This window comes from Mauremys reevesii, linkage group 8 (genome assembly GCF_016161935.1).
Source record: "Mauremys reevesii isolate NIE-2019 linkage group 8, ASM1616193v1, whole genome shotgun sequence".
NCBI lineage: Eukaryota > Metazoa > Chordata > Testudines > Geoemydidae > Mauremys > Mauremys reevesii.
The window spans coordinates 73,521,643-73,538,284 of NC_052630.1; the positions used below are offsets into that span (position 1 = coordinate 73,521,643).

General features: G+C 42.1%; 1 protein-coding gene and 1 long non-coding RNA gene across 4 annotated transcripts in view; one reads left to right on the forward strand and one right to left on the reverse strand.

Annotated features, from left to right (window-relative positions):
- The window catches only part of DPYD (dihydropyrimidine dehydrogenase), a 638,604-nt gene extending 636,120 nt beyond the window's left edge, over nucleotides 1-2,484 (forward strand). Inside the window, exon 24 of the mRNA XM_039484205.1 lies at nucleotides 2,176-2,484. The gene's annotated coding sequence lies outside the window, so the exon portion shown is untranslated. The remainder of the gene's footprint in view (nucleotides 1-2,175) is intronic.
- LOC120370090 overlaps nucleotides 1-12,583 on the reverse strand; it is a 29,699-nt gene extending 17,116 nt beyond the window's left edge. For 2 of the 3 annotated variants that reach the window (XR_005583616.1, XR_005583613.1), the window contains exons 1-3: nucleotides 12,411-12,583; nucleotides 11,986-12,064; nucleotides 8,437-8,563 (exon numbers count right to left, since the gene is read on the reverse strand). This is a non-coding gene — a long non-coding RNA (uncharacterized LOC120370090). The remainder of the gene's footprint in view (nucleotides 1-8,436; nucleotides 8,564-11,985; nucleotides 12,065-12,410) is intronic. The other variant, XR_005583614.1, reaches the window with a different exon arrangement.
- Between the last annotated feature and the right edge of the window lie 4,059 nt (nucleotides 12,584-16,642).

Consider the following 16,642-nt stretch of genomic DNA (forward strand, 5'->3'; position numbering starts at 1 on the left):
TATGAGGGTAATCTCTTGAAAGCAGTAACTGTGCTAAGACTTACTGAGCATGATTTATTAGGAAAAGATTTTCAGAAAGTCTAAAGTAAATCATATTATAAATTAGTATTTATTAACATACAGCTTCATCCATGAACAGTTATTTAAAGTTAGTTATGATTTTCCCTACTATCACATAATCCCTGTTTGCTAGTTTTTTCCACCTATGACATCTTGTTTTAAAACTATGGCCCCAATCCTGCAATAAGCTTCATGTGAACGGACCCTCTACCTGTGTGGAGCACCAAAGAGTGAAAGGGGATTCAAGGCTAGGCAAAGTACAGCAGCGCGCTGCGCCGCGCGCGGAGCCCCAGTCGCCAGTCAGTCCCCTCGTCCGCGCCCGCATCCTGGCGGGGGGCATTTGGCTGGGCGGCATTTCGGCCCCGCATGCCTGGGCGCATGCCCGCGGCAGGTCCGGAGCGGACCTGCGCGGGCGCCGCCCGCGGCCTGCGGCGGAGCTCGGAGCCCGGACGGACCCGCGCCGGCATGAGGCATGACTGCGTCCGAATCCTCCTCCCGGCTCGGTGACCTGCCGCAGGCATGCGGCGGAGGAGAGCCCACCGAGCCAAATGCTCCCCCAGGATGCCGCCCCAAGCGGGCGCTTGGCCCGCTGGTGCCTAGAGCCGCCCCTGGTATGGACTCAGGAATCGCACATCACAAAGCTCAGTGCAGGGTCAGGGCTTGAGACTTTAAACCTTTGGAGCAGGGAATCACCTTTTGATGTGTCTGTACAGCACCTAATACTATGGGTTTCCAACTGCATTGGAGCCTCTCGCCACTCCTACAATGCAAATAAATAATAGAATAAATCCATACAGTAGTGACCACCATCTCCTTTTTTGTCATTGAGAAATAAGTGCTTGTGTTAGTTCTCAATTTTTTAAATCTGTGTGACAATTCATGTTAATAGTATGTTAGATTAAATATTAGTACACATTATCCATCATTATTACAAATCTCTTGCAGTACTTTCTAATAATAGTTTTCCTCATATCTCCCATCAAAACCAAAATTAACTGTACAACCCTTTCACACCAAATTATGCCAGCAATCTACAGCCTGTTGGAATCTTCATTCTTATCTCTTATTCCTTCTCTGTTCCTTTCAGATTTTGCTGTGAAATGAACAGCTCAGCTATATTGTAAAGTCAAGCACAGTTGAACATTCGTGTTCAGATTATCATAAAGGGTCTATGAAACCTATAACGAACTCATTGCTACAGATTTCCTAACATAGATTTAACAAACCCCTCCTTCTAAATTGGTGCACCTGTAACTAAGAAGTGAATAATGTTTTTCATAAGCCACTCCCTCCTGTGATGAAAAAAGGAGATAGGCCATTATACTTAGTGGGCTCAATTCTGCTCTCAGGAATATAGAGGCAGCTCCAATAGGAGTACCAACTTCAATTTGGAGTTGCACCCATGTTTTAAAAGGTAGAACTGTGCCAGGGTCTAGCATAAGGAAAAACAGATTATGTGGAGTATTGTCCTTTACTACCTATAGGGCCCTCCTAAAATACCTTTGTTGGTTTACTCTTGAAACTACATGCTCCCTAACACAATTAAATTGAATCTGGTTAAAACAGAAATCCAGTTCAGAGGATTTCATCACAAACATAGTTTGACTGAACTAAACTTCAGATGAATCAGACAGCAGTAATTTAGAAAATATGCTCACAGCTGAAGACAGCTGGAAAGGGCAAAGCATTCCTACAGGATATAGGACATGCTCAGCAGGAGGTAATGCTTTGTAATAGAGGGCTCCTTGGTTCTCTGCAGGATTATGCAGCCTGAAAAATTCCTCACTGCAGGTCCTGTAGGGAAATTGTACTTTTCAGTTGTCTCCTCAAATAATAATAATAATTCCAGACAAACTCCTTTGTCACATATCTCTTTTTACAGCATAGATCATTTTCTTTTTGCCATATGGCCCTTGTCTCCCATCCTACCTGGCAACAGCCATTACAGATAGAATTATGGTTCTACCAGTCAGGAAGCAAAGATCTGTGAAGCAGAGATGGTCCATAGGACATAGAACTTCATCTTAGTTCTTTGCCTTCCCCATGCTTGAATCACAAAGCAGCAGCCACCCTGCTCCCCCTTAATCCTATCTTCCTCTTTCTTTTCCCTTATAGGAAACCAGAGTGAAAGATGAGAGAAGAAAAACAAAGGAGACCCAAGCAGCATTAAGTGGGTCCCTATTCTTTCCATGTCTGCGCTATCCAGGGTCCTAGCTATGAGAAGATAGCTGCAGAAGGGAGACAACATTCCTTCTATGTTCTATTCTGGGGCAAGTTACTGCTTTGTTCTCTTTTTAGAAGGGAAAACTTCACCCTTACGACTGCTCCCCAGTGTAATCCCATTACAGTGTTATGCACTGTAAGTAGTTGTGCACACTTATAGTTGATAATCTGAAGACAATTGGTGTGGAGGCACAGCTGTCACTGAGGACCTAATATGACTAGCAAAGCCTTTATTACTGGTGATGCTGTGAAAGATGGAAATAAATCAGTTTGCTAGTCAGATGTATACTGAGTATGAGGGGGGAGATATATTTCTGTTGTAAAATGAGGACCTCTGGAATGCAAATCAGTAATATCACTGAATACGACACTTTTTTATGATAGGACTACACTTTAAGACCATGGACTCTAGAATCTCACCATCAAGTCCCTGATGTCTCTTGCATACATTAGAAAATGATTACGCCATACATGGCCTCAATTCCAACATGGACCTCAGCCTGCCCAACACTCCTCAGGCAGGTTCTGGACATAGATGCTTGGCTTTGTCGGGAGCTTTCCATAAATTATATAACATTAGGGGGTAGGTCTTGAAAACCATCAAAAATGTATTACATAGTTTATAGATTGTCCCTCACCTGGAAGTGACTTCACCTATATTCCTAGTAGGAAATACTTCCACATTCCATATGTCTGGAAACCCTGAAACCTCAGTGCCTCCCCTCCTCCCCGCAAAAAAGTGGCTTCCCACTTTGCTCTGACATCTTGGGTGTGGCTTCTGATGAATCAGAACCAGAAGTTCATTGATTCCTCACCCACACATGGGAATATACTCTTCCCCACATGGCTTTAAATTGTACTTTTCCGACATGCAAGGTGGATGACAAGTTCTTGTCATTCTATGTTATCATGGACTTGGTCATTGTTCTCAAGTCACCTAAGCTTTTATTGTTCAGAGTTGTCTAGTCATATCATGTGTATATCTGGTGTTTTGTTCTGGGCAGTGTGAATATGAGTGAGTGTGAATATACTAAGGATCCTATTTTGTGCATTTGTAAAGAGCCCATCATGTCAGTGATGTATTTAGGGGAGATGCTAGAGCTAATGGGTATCAATGTAAAAGCATTAGATAATTGACTTAAAAGGTTGTTTTTATACAAATAAGGACATGATATGTAAGCCACCATCATTTACTGTTCTAAATTATCTGTTCAGTGTATGCAAGACCAGATTCAAAAAAATCAGGGCAGCTGCAAATCTAGCTAGAATTTGCAGTTCTAATTTTTTTTAAATAGAAGCAAGTGATGTAGCAATGACTGTGGATCAATATTTACTTTGCTAAGAAATTTAATTTCTACTCTAAAATGCAGTTGTTTGATTTTGGCCATCTCTTCTCCGCAAATTGAGCAGGGAAGTAAGGGATTTCCATTGAATTAAGGAAGATAGAGTTATAACTGATAAATATAGGTGGGAGAAAACATTTTTGTTTTCTCTATCTGGCCTTCAGCTACAGTTATGAATTCATGTTAGTACACTAGACAGATTTAAAAAAAAATCAAACTGTAATACGTAATAATTTAATGAAGGTGCAGGAAGGTTTGCTATGACTTTCTGTGTAAATGCTGGCAACTTTACTCAGTCTCTATGTATTAGCTGTTGTAGCTAAGTGAGTGAATCTGCATAAAACACGAGTACACATTAGTTTGCATCCCCAAGTAGGAAGAGAAACCAGAGGGGAATATAAACTTTTTTAACGGTGACACAGAGACAACAAGGTTTTGTTATGACAGAAGCTTGCAACATTCTTGGAGTACTAGCACTCTGCCTCTTGGTGTATCTGGGATATATCAAGAGAATACAATGTCGATTGGGGTCAGAATTAAAAAGAAAAAATAAAGAAAAAATATTATCTTGAATAGCTTCCTACATTTTATTATAGCGCAGCCCCTGCCCCCAGTTTGTAAATGTCTGGGTATGGGTTGCTCACTTATGCTCAGCATGTACAATCAAAGCTGTAAACTAGAAGAAAAATGTAAGGGGATTTGCGTAAAGTTGAGCAGCAAGCCTAAGCTGAGAAGCTGAGGGCACAAATATGATAAATTAAGAGTGAGTAGGGTTAGACTGACAAATGCAGAAGAGGCTCAGTCAGACCAGCTGCTTTCTTTCTATCTCTATCCTTCCCCGCACATTTCTTTCTTGTTCACAGATGAGAAAAGTTTTTCTTTTAATTTCAAGGAAGTTATGGTTGTTTCTGGGTTCCCCTCTTCCCTTCAAGTACTGAGTATGACAACACACCAGCCTGTGCCTTAACAAAGTCTTATCTGTTGTCCATGATGCAGAACATATTGCTTCAAATGCATATACTTCTAGGGATGACATCCCTCCACACTGACATGAAATAGAGAATTTACTTCCTTTGGCATGTCTGGAAGATAAATATGTGAAGCAAGGGTAATGCATGAAGTGCAAACAGAAATAGCAGCATTCTGGTTATACATTTCATATGTTTTCTAGTAATAAAGCATGGAAATGGCTCAGGGATGCTAATGTCTCCAACAGATGGCATGATAGTCTTAGCCACATTTCAGAGACATTTTTCTAGATGGAAGAAAAGCAGGAGCAACACGAAGAGCACTAGAGGGTCAAAATGTTATCATACTCATTAATATCAATGGAAGGAGGAATGAGAAATAGAGTGTTTGCGTGTCAGTTACTGTGTCAGTGAGGCTAGAGGCCAGGAGAAAATTGTGTACTTTAAAAATGGCCACCTGGTTTGTATTTTTCTTTTAAATAGAGAGATCTCCCTTGTTTCCAAGTATGAATGAAAAAGACTTATCAGTAGAATACTGGATATCTTTGACACAATGTGATGTAAAGGATCTTGAAGGTATTCACAGGGCTATCAATAAATTATGTAATGCATAAGGGGGTGCATGTGTCTGTAATTCGGGGTGTTTCTTACAAGGAGTAAGGGGCTCTTGGGGGAAAAAATCACCCAGAAAATGTGTTATGTAATTTATGGACAAACCTCAACTGAATTGTCCTTTAACCAAGAAATTCTGAAGAGTGCAAAACATGCAAGATACTGCTTGGAAAGTTTCCCATGCAAGAAAAGCAAAGCAAATGCTCCTAGGCTTTGTGTATAATAAAAAGTTGTTCTTCTTTAACTATACCATAACTATATCTAGAGTGGTGGAACACCCCTGCTCTCTCTCCCCCCAGTATGGACACAGTTATATCAGTATAAAAGTGTTTTAGAGCAGCTAAGCTATTCCCATATAGGAAGAATAATAAGCTAAACTAGTATAAAGCGCCTTTATATCGACATAACTGCATCCACAGTAGGGGCTGTGCCAGTATATCATTACAAGAGTCACACCCCTAACTGAAATAGATATAGTGGTACAAAAACACTGTGTAGACCATGCCTTACAATAGTAGATGACCACTATAGACAATATAGAATCCAGACATAGCCTGGTGGAACTGATTGCCAGCCTGCTGAGACAAACAGTTGACCATGCCCAATTCAGTCTGTAGCCCTTTCCTCAAAGCTTGGTTTGTTCTTTAACACACAAACATACCAAAAGTCTGTGTGTATATTGGGGGTGGGAAGGGGACTAGGACAACGATAGCAACTGTCTTGTTTTTCATTTAAGTTTGGGGAGCCCTCTAGACTCCAATAGCTTAATGTACTGGACTTTCCTCCAGCCTAGGTGAGGTTCTCAGGGCTTTCCTGCCCTCTCACAACTTTCTGCATCACCCATAAGAGTGAGCATTCCTAGCCCTCTCCTGCTATCCACCAGCCTTGTGACTCCAGGGCCTTCATTTATATCCTCTGGCTGGAAATCAGACCCAACTGCTATATGCTTTTCTGCTGGGTCAGATGATTCCCAGCACTTGCCTGCTGGGCTTCCCTCCAAAACAGGGCCAGCTGCTACGCAGGCCTCCTGGCCCTTAAAGGGGCAGACTGCCCTGTTACATCATACAGAAGTCAAAGATAAACTGGTTGGTTTTTTTTGTTTTTGTTTTCCCCTCCAATTCTTAAACGATCATCAGCATCCGTGGGGAATCTTATCCTTAAAGTAATTTACTAACCAATGTGGATTTACACAATTATACTGGTCTCTGTGGTATCCTGGGGATACATATTCTTTCCAGATTCCTGGCAAGGATAGTAGGATAACCAAAGAATAGACTGCCCCCAGAGAAATGCATCCAGTGTTTACATTGCACTCATTGCACTCATGCTGACATAATTGGAGTTCTAGGTACAGAGTTTTGTTGACCTTAATGGTCCTCTCTGAGTGCCTCAGATTCCATGTTAATAGATTCTGATGCAAGATCTGTACTACAAACTTGGGCCACAGATCTTGCATCAAAATCTATTAACATGAAATCTGAGGCACCCATAGAGGTCCATTAAGGTCAACAAAACTCTGTAAATGTGCAAAGAACCATGCTAGCTCATCCCAATGGAAACTGACAATAGAGCCTGCAGTGGGGACTGGGATCCTGCAGGACCTGCACCCATAATAGCAGGAGTGGGATAAAAAAAAAGCAAGAAACAATGCAGGAGCGGGTGGGAGTGGGAATTGCAGGACAGGATTTTAAAAAAATCTAGTCCTCCTGCATCACAGACAACAATATGAATGGTCCGGCCACCAGCTGCCGCTCTCTGGCCACCCAGCTCTGAAGGCAACACCACCGCCACCAGCAGCAGCTTAGAAGGGTGGCAATGGGGGCTGTCCTGGCCTGGGCCTGGAGATGGCAGAGAATGGGAGCTTCCCATCCCCTCTGCATGATGATGCAGGGGCTCTCCAGCCATTTGCATGGCGGGTTAAAGGTTTCTAATCTCTTTGGGTGGGGAATGGGGGATGCAGGGGCTGCTTGTCGACTTGTAGGGGTGCATAAGGCCTCTGATCCCGCTGCATGGGTGAGTTGGGAGGGTTGGGGGTTCCTAAAAACATATGTGGATCCTATTTTTGTCATGATTCCAATTTGATACAAACTTCCACAGTGATGACCATTACATACACTACAGTAGGTGCCCTCTACAATTTGTACACTTGTCTGAGATTCAGGATGGTGTGGGTCATGCTCATACCCACGTGGAGAACCTAATACAGATGTTTTGCTTGTGGAGGCATCACTGTAAAGTATATATGGAATTTCCAGAAGTGAAAACTGAGCACCACTCATACAAATCAGAAACCCTAACATGAACGAAGGATCACGTTAACTGAACTGTCTTGGTACGGGAGAGCAATATATCAATTATTATGTGTATAAGGACTTCTTTTGGAAATAAAACTCCCATTAAAATAAGTGAGTAAGGACTGAGTCCAGACTATAGGACTGAAATCTATATATACAATTGTACTGTTATTCTTGCCTCCCCTGTTCTTGTACTAATTAATTTCCTTTTGGCTTGCTCTTCCTTGTTCTCTTTCCTCTTTATATTATTGTCTAATTTAGTGGCAGTAATATTTACTGAATACTATAGCACCTTTGTACTGTTTCTGAAGAAATATGCGTATTTTCTTTTATAAAAAAATCGACAAAGATAAAAGTTACATAAAGCAAACTGAAATACTGCAAACAATTTGCAAGTGACAGCCCTTTCATCTGTACCTTCTGCTGACATTAAGTACCAGCACTGCCTCAGCTTGATCCAATTACTGTACTGTGTACATTATCACACTGCCCATTTTTTCCCCTTCCCTGTCCTCAGATCTGAGCCTCATTAAGGTAAAATCTGACAGGTTCAGTCAATGCTAAATTAAAACTCCCGGGTTATTTTTCTGTTTGGATACAACTTTAGGCCCCGTGAACTTTCATTCAAATAAAAGGAGATGTGTCAGCATAAAAACCAGTCTTGTATTAGTCTCATTCCTTAGTGCATTTGTACAGTTGACAACAATGTAGCTCTTCGGATTATTTTCTAGAGAATTTTCCCCACTATGGGCACAAAGTAATTCCCTTGCAAAGTCTTCCCATGACCAGGTAATAAATTGCAACAATATTTTCTGATGCACTGATTTTTTTTTAAATAATTTCTGTCATTCTGACATGTCATAAATAGCAGTGGCTGATAATACAGTCACTTGGAGTGAAAATTCAGCTGTCTTTCCTTTGGAAAACTTGACTCACATTGAACTTGACAAGGCTCCTGTTGCTTACTAATAATTCTCCTCTTGGACTTGTAATGTACTGTATGAGTTGCCTCTCACATATGACAGGAAACAGGCTGCAGATGTGTTTTCCTTGTGAACAGTCCCTTGTTAAAGACAATAAAGAGTGTTCTAGTGAAGAAAAGTCTGGCTCAGAAAGTTTCAACTCTGTGCCTCCAAATAACAGAGCAAATGCTTGTAAGTGGTTCACATTTTAATCTATGATTCACACATACATTTATGATTTAAGAGTGAGAGTTAACCTTTTAGCAGGCTCCTCCTCCTTCACTCATACAGTGAAGCTCATCTCACTGCATCTACTTGCCACTTCAGGGGTTCTTGTTAATATTTCCCTTTCATGCTTTCTTAGATAGACTGTAGATACCCTCACCATCTGAGATGAATGGTTTATGAACAGAGCCATCACCCACTCTCCCCAGTACATTGTCAGCAGCTCACAGGATATTTAGCTGTGGCTTGCTGGTAACCTAGTGTAGTGTGAGAGATTCCCAGGTACGTAACTAGCCCTGCATCTTTGTTCTTTCATCTCAACATGTATTTTCTCCCATCTTTTTCATAGCTTCAAAACACTTGTGTCATTACCGGTGATATAAAACACTGAGTTTTGCTTTTCATGATGTTTGTTGTGAAATGGATAATTTTCACGGTGGGGGCGGGGGAGAAGAGAGAGTCAGACCAAAATCAAGATATGGGAAAAAAATCATATGATTTGTTACATTTGGAGACATTTACTAAAACGCCAATGAATTGTACTTACCTAAATTCATGGGAAAGAAAGTAGTAGGGCAGGTAACGGGAAAATCAGAAAACACTCTGTAGCATGCAGCGAGGAAAGTAAGTGAAAGGAAAAAGGAATGCCAACACCACCAGAAATAACTACTTCCTCCCACGAACCTGAGCACCACCAGCTACTTGCTTGATCTAATCCCAACATTAGATGTTCAAAGGCACAAAGGACATTTAGGGCCCTAGCTCTCTCTCACGGACCTTCAGTGAGAATCAGGGGCCTCACTGCCCTTTATGCCTTTGAAATCTCCCCCTAGTAAATACAGAAGTAGTAGGGAGAGTGAAAAGGGAGACCTGAAACATGGTGCTAGCCTTGTTGCCTCAGCTTCCTTTCCCTCCCACACCCACTTGTTTGTTTCACCCATCTATTATAGCTGGTCTTTTTATACTATAAGCTCTTTAGGACAGGCACTGTCTATATTACAGGTCTGTCCGTTGTGTCTACCACCATGGGACCCTGTGAGGGGGTGCAACTCACCACTGCGGTGCCTCCCCATGGCCGATACAGGAATTAGCTCTGGTAGCCAGTGTGCCTTGCTCTGGAGGTGCTCTATGCATCGCCTCGTCTTCTCCTGGACCCAAGTCTCTCCAAGGACTGCGGTGCCCTCTGGCTGTGCCACACTCTGTGCTCCCCCTTCCGGGAGGATGTCTCCACAGTCCCTATCCAGCCACTTCACTCAGTGGCAACCACAGTCTCCTGTCTAGCCACTTCCCCAGGGGCAAGTGGGGGGGACCTGGGTCCACCCACTACTCCAGGTCCCAGCCCAGGGACTCTGTAGAAGATCACTGCTTGCGGTGCTCCCTCTGACTCCTCAGTAGATTTCCCCAGGCCACTTCCCCATGGCCCTAGCACTCTCTTTGCCCTTGCCTCAGGGTCTCAACCGGAAGATCCCTGTGGCCTGCCAGGAGCTGCCTTTAGCTCCCCGGGTCTCTGCCTGCAGCACTGCTCTGTCTATGCTGCTCGCTGCCTTCAGCCTGCAAGGTAGCCAGTCCTTCTCCCTCCTCAAGCTCCAGGGAGTGACTGAAGCTGCTCTGCAGCTCTTTTTATACGGGCCTGCCCAGCCCTGATTGGCTGCTCCTTGAAGCCCTTCTCTGATTGGCTGCCTCCCACGCAGCCTCACTAGGGCTGTATTAACCCCTTAGAGCCTAGTGTGGGGCAGGTGCCCCACCACAGACCCCCCAACCTGGCTGAGGCCTCTACATGCTATTATACTGCTAAGATTTAATAAGAGACCAATCATTGCTAGAAACAAACATGGATAACACTCAAGCACATGCACCCCTCCTAGGGAGGAATGATGTTGCAGTCACCACCAAGACATATTTTCTCATAAGCAAAGCTATTCAGTAACAACCAAGAGAAATCAAGTCTGGGCCTTTCCCGCACATTAGTTTTAGTTGTAAAACAAATGGCTAAGCAAACTGGCAGCACAGGTGATGTGTAATGTCCAGGGGCGGCTCTAGGCACCAGCGGGCCAAGCGCCCGCTTGGGGCGGCATCCTGGGGAGGGCGGCATTTGGCTCCGGTGGAGCTCCCGCTGGCATGCCTGCGGCAGGTCCACCGGAGCCCGGGACAAGCGGACCTGCCGCAGGCATGACTGCGGCGGGTCCCGTCTTCCCGCGGCTCCGGTTGAGCTCCCGCAGGCATGACTGCGGCAGGTCCGCTCGTCCCGGGCTCCGGTGGACCTGCCGCAGGCATGCCGGCGGGAGCTCAACCGGAGCCGCGGGAAGAGGGGACCCGCCGCGGGACCAGGGAAGAGCCGCCCCTGGTAATGTCAGCTATAGACAGCACCCAACACTAAATCGAACTTCAGCTTTGAGTGCACCATGCTGTGATGTTGTCTGGTAGACTAAAACACCACATAACTTCTACAATAGTCACAAATGAACTATTACAGTTAACTGATTCACTGAAGTGAGCAGCCACAGTGAGTAAAATCAGGCTCAGGGCAAAGGTCTCCATTTTCTGGAAGAGTAGTCTCTTGGAATTAGAGGTGTGGAGATAATTCATTTGAATCTCTGACAGTGGCTTCAGCCTCAGTGGAAAACTGATCAGAATAAATAACATTTTGGTGTGGGCAGCTAAAATAATCAGAGCTCAGTGGTGGACATGCCCTTCTCTGACCCAGGCATTGTAGCATTCATCACTGTGCCAGGTGTCCTTCGCCATTTCAAGTGAGGAGACCACATTACAAAAACCCACCAGGGCCACTGGCATTTTTTTTTGCAAGCTAAGCAGAGAGGTAATGGTTTGAAGGGTGGTTCCTTTTCATCAGATTTTAGGCCTACTGGCAGTATAGTGTGGAGAAGCTTGGGCCACTGCTGCCTTTGTGTACTAGTGCTATTAATAAATAAAAGGATTCAGCCCCCAGCATAACCAACTAGCATCTCCCACAGGCACTAAGTTCACTTTGTAAAGGAAAACAATTACAAATGAGATGCAGGTCAAGCCCCTTTGGGCCTGTAGTGTGTTCTTCCCCAGGCCAGAATCTGGGAACCAATCCCACAGTGAGTCACTTGACCAAAGGGAGACCATGAAGCTTGTGGAAAAACATTGGGCTAAAAAGAGGGGAGTTAATTACCCTGATGGGGGATCAACTTCTCTTATTTTCAGGACCGTTTTTCAGCTGTGGCCACATTCCTCACTATCAGACCTTTCGTGCCAAAGGAAGAGGTTCTTTCTCTTTGTTGCTAATCATCTAACATGCAGTTAACAGCCTTACCCTTGAGAATCTGTCTGTAGCGTTCTAGGTCAGCATCACCCTGAGAGAAGAGCAGATACGGTCTCTTTGAATGTGGGATCTAAAAAAAAAAATAGCGAGCATGTTGTACGCTGATTCTTTTTTGTACTTTATGCAGGGGTCATCTTTCATTGTGACTAACATGATGTCCAGTAAAGGCCTTGTAACTAAATCAGCTACTTGAAAATGTCCCTGCATGAAGCAAAGGAAAGGGATGATCTCATTCACTTTGCACACCACTTCTATAGATGACTTTAAAAAGGAGTTTCATGATGGCACTCAGACTTCCCCAAGTCTCTGCTGAGCCAAGTAAGCACCTATAGTCCTGCAGTGTCACTTAATCACATCTTTGTATCCAGAATCAGAAATGAATAGAGCAACAACATTCTACCTGGCTAATACTGTACCTGCTGTTTGAGGCAGAGGCAGGTTGTTTTGCATCTGCAGTTTTCACAAGGTATGACTGGTGTAAGGCAATGTAAAAAGAAGAGATGTAGAAACCCCAAAGTTCATATCAAACTTTCCCCTGTATTGATCCTCATAGTACAGAAGAGTCAGAACTTGGTTGAAATTAATGTAATTTGCATCCACCAGTCCAAGCAGACAGTTGCCACTGCCTGATGAGCTCACAAAATGATTGTGATATCATAGTAGGGAGTGCATCTAACCACGTTCACCTTAGAAGTTTTGGTTCAGGCCCTTATTGCTTGCACTAAAACTACAAAATTTGGATCTTGTTCTGAGCTTAGAGTATGGAATCCAGTATCCTGTTTCTGATTCAGATCTCGAGTCAGAACTGGCAGCATGCTGTGCGCATGCAATGTTTCCCCCTACCATTATATTTAGTAAAGAATGTACGGACCTCAAATACAAAAAAGTGTTTATTCACTCAGATTGTAGGGTTTTGGTGGAGGGACTCTCTTTGTTATGTGTGCGCACTGTGCCTAGCACAATGGGGCAGCAGCCTCTAAGCATTACCCCAGTAATAAATGTGAATTGTCCATTCTTGAAGGCAGACTATTGGCACATGCAATTTGCAGATTTATATTTTAATCCAGCATCTAAAGGATTAGTTATTTGTTTCTATTCCATGTGGATAATTAGAATACCAAGTGCCTGGGTTATTAAACTAATGTTCCAGCTTGCACCTGTGTCTAGAGGCAGAAGAGGGAGCTGTGTTGAAAAGCCTGCTATCTTCTAGTCTGGTTAGACTGTTCTGTTGAGTGCTAAACTCCAGAGAATCTTCTTCCCTGACATAAAGGCTGAGAATTTGTTAAGACAATTCAAGGTGGCAATTATTCCACACACAACACATGCAATACGTTTATTACTTTCTCAGAAGAGACAAGCCCCAAGAAAGTAATATTCAGTTCTCTCCCCAAACTCTACAATTATATTCACAAAATGTGCTAAAAGCTGCAAGCACTTTTGCATTGAAGAGCCCAATCCACCCTCCATTGAAGTCAATAGGAGTTTGTTTGGCCTCTTATGAATAAAGAATATTAAAATGGCTTCTGTTGTATTTTATTCTCCTTGCAAATGTTTCTTTGATTCTTATGGGACCGTCTGCTTCTCTGCCCTGCCTTTTTTATTCCATAGGATTTCTTTCCTTCTTACTTTGTCTTCCTACAGCCCTTAAAGCTACCTACACCTACCCTTCTACTCAGCTACACCTACTTTTCTACTCTCATTCTTCAAAAATAGAAGATAAATCAATTAATGTTGTAGTTGGGAGAACAGGGCAAAACAAATATTATTGAAAATTTGTTCCAATTTGAAAGCAAATTTCAATTTGAGTGTTTTTCTGTTTGCCTTCAAACATTTGAGCACTCATCCCATAGGAGAGCAAGTTTCTTATGAAAACCACATTTTTAGCTCTAATGCTAAATTTTGAATTCTACAATAAGAGAACAAAGTGTAAATTTAAAACTTTACATTCTAATATTCCATTTGAAATTCACTCTGTTGGCAAGTTACATAAATCTTTCAACCAGCAGCCCTGCCACCTGACTTATGAAAGTAACCCATCGGGAACAAATGTTGAATATTTGCAATTCATGAACAATGAACAAGAATTTGCTGAAGGATATGCAATCTGGTTTTGGACAGTTTTTTTAACACAATAGTGCTGCTAAATCAGTAGTGATATTAAGATGTGGCTAACAGCTGTTTTCTGTATGCCTCCTGCACTTCCCTTTGAGATCCATCATTGGTTCCTACTACTGCCTCCCAGTGTGGTCCGAGGGTTCACTTTCTGGATTGGTCACAGACTACCATAGTGATGGTTCAAGATGGCAGTGGTTTTGAGAAAGCTATTGCCAGGCCTTATGTAGGTGATAAACCAAGCAAATCATGCCTATTCCTGCCTCAGCACAGGGAGTCTTTCAGACATGTAACTCCCTGTTTCTGTGTGGTTTCTAGCGCCACTACCTTTCCCATCACCATCTTTTGTGAAGAGTTGGGCAACTGGAGATAATACATTTACTGCTTTTATATAGAAATGGAAGATTGTTTTCTAGTCTTTTCCCTCTTTAACTAAACCCAGGCTTTTGTAATAAATCTGAGTAGTCTGCATTTTAACTCAATTTTGTCCCTACTTTAGGTTCAACATCTAGGAGACAGACTTGCCTCCAAACCCCCAGAGCTGTAAGTGTATGCCAGAATCCCTAGGTTAACTTCATTTATAGTTTCAGTGTTACACTTGCTTTTTCGGCTAGCAGTAATACTATATACTCTTCCTCAATTAGCTACAATTACCATGTTTGTCACCAGTCTACTGTAGTCAAATCTGAGTAATTTGGTTTCGTTTCTTTAAAAAATAAATAATAATAAAAAAAATCGAATGGAGTTTTTCTTAAGGTTCAAACTGAGTTCAGTTATTCTGCATTTCTTACCATGAGAGACTTTTCTTTTCATGTTTTGAAGTCATGATTGTTTAATATCAAAACAGACAGGCTATCTGGGTTCCATGAGGTGGACTGGATTACTCCACTGACTTTTGCCTACAATAAAAAAACTCTCATGTAGATCAGGATATGCTTTAAGAGGGTTTTTTAAAATAGATTTCATATTGTGTCACAAGTTCCCATATTCAGTAGAAAAAAAAATGAAGCTAATTGTTCACTTCTTCCAGGATATCCTGAAAGATCATTGACCTCTGCAGAGCTGTTCCTTAGTAGGAAACTAACTAATTAAACTGAAGAAATGCATTTATCTTTCAAGCTTGTCACTATATTTTCTTTAATTAACACCATATATTAGTCTGAACATAAACTATTGACTTTAATTAAAAAATTAAAATTGGCTACAATTTTATTTTGTTAAATCCACTAGATGAAAATCAAGACAGACTGTCAAGACATAGAAGACATTTACACTGTTACAAAAACCCAAACAAACAAGCGAGGTGGTATCTGCCTCACAAATGTTATTCAGACTTCAATGGGATTGATGGTAGAGTGTGGCCCACAGACTGTAGTAGTGGCTGTACACTACATAAATACAAAAATGGTCATTGTCAGAAAGTGATAGGTTTTATGAAGCCCACAAAATTGCTTGGCATCTTCTTTATTAATTTAGTCTATTACTGTCTAATCTCCTATGTACTGTAAATTTAGAGGACAATGTTTGAACTCCCCAAACAATTAAAAGATATGAGAAACCAACAAGTCCTAATACAACAGGAATGTTAATCAATACACTAAATGAAGTGTTGTAGTGCCAATGATGCATGAAAATGTATTATTGTTGGACAGATTACAAGAAGGGATTTTTTCTACACGCTGTGATCTGAACAAAGCCATGTTTTTCTACTGTATTTCTCTCAAAATAACTGTAATTATCAGACTATACAATGAACCCTTCCAAAAGGGCAGCCTTCAAAGAATAAGACAGTTCATTTAAAACCAATTTTGCACAAAATATGCATAAAAGAAAGGAGCTATGATGCTTTAAAGGAATGCCTCACAAAGGGAAGTTCTGACTTGTATGTGTGTAGCAGGGTGACTTGTCCAATACTTGTAAATACCACATATGAAACCTTCAACCTGGCATAAAACAGAGCACCTCTGACAACTCAGTTTAAATGACTAAACAAGGTGGATAATTAATTCTAGACATTCACTGGTGTTCCAGGAAGCAGAATCTAGCACGCTAGTGCCTAATGCAAGCTGTGCTGTATTGCTTTGCGGATATTTTGAAAATTACTTCCTTCTTGAAGTTTGCGGAAGCTCTTTCTAAACAGTTTTGTTGAATGTTAATGCAAGATTTTAAAACCATCTCTGAATTCTAAAAGCATGTGGCATAGGTAGCATTCTGCATGAGCAATTTAGCTTTATTAAACAGCATGACAGACTAAGTGAGCTAAGATAAGCTTTGTACAGTATGTTGCAGCAGAGGAAGCAGCAGCAGCAGGCAGTCAGTCTAGATCTTGATTGCTGAGAGCTGAGCAGACACGTAGCAAGGGAAAGAAGAAAAATAAAAACAAAAGAGAGCCACTCTTCTGTCCTCACTATCTTAGCAGCCACGCTAGACTCCCCATTGCACCTATGATATTTCAAGGCAGCAGAGGTTTCAGGATAACACTTCTCAGGAAGTACTTTTGTATTTCTCTATTTTCATTCAACCACTTACAAGCTAT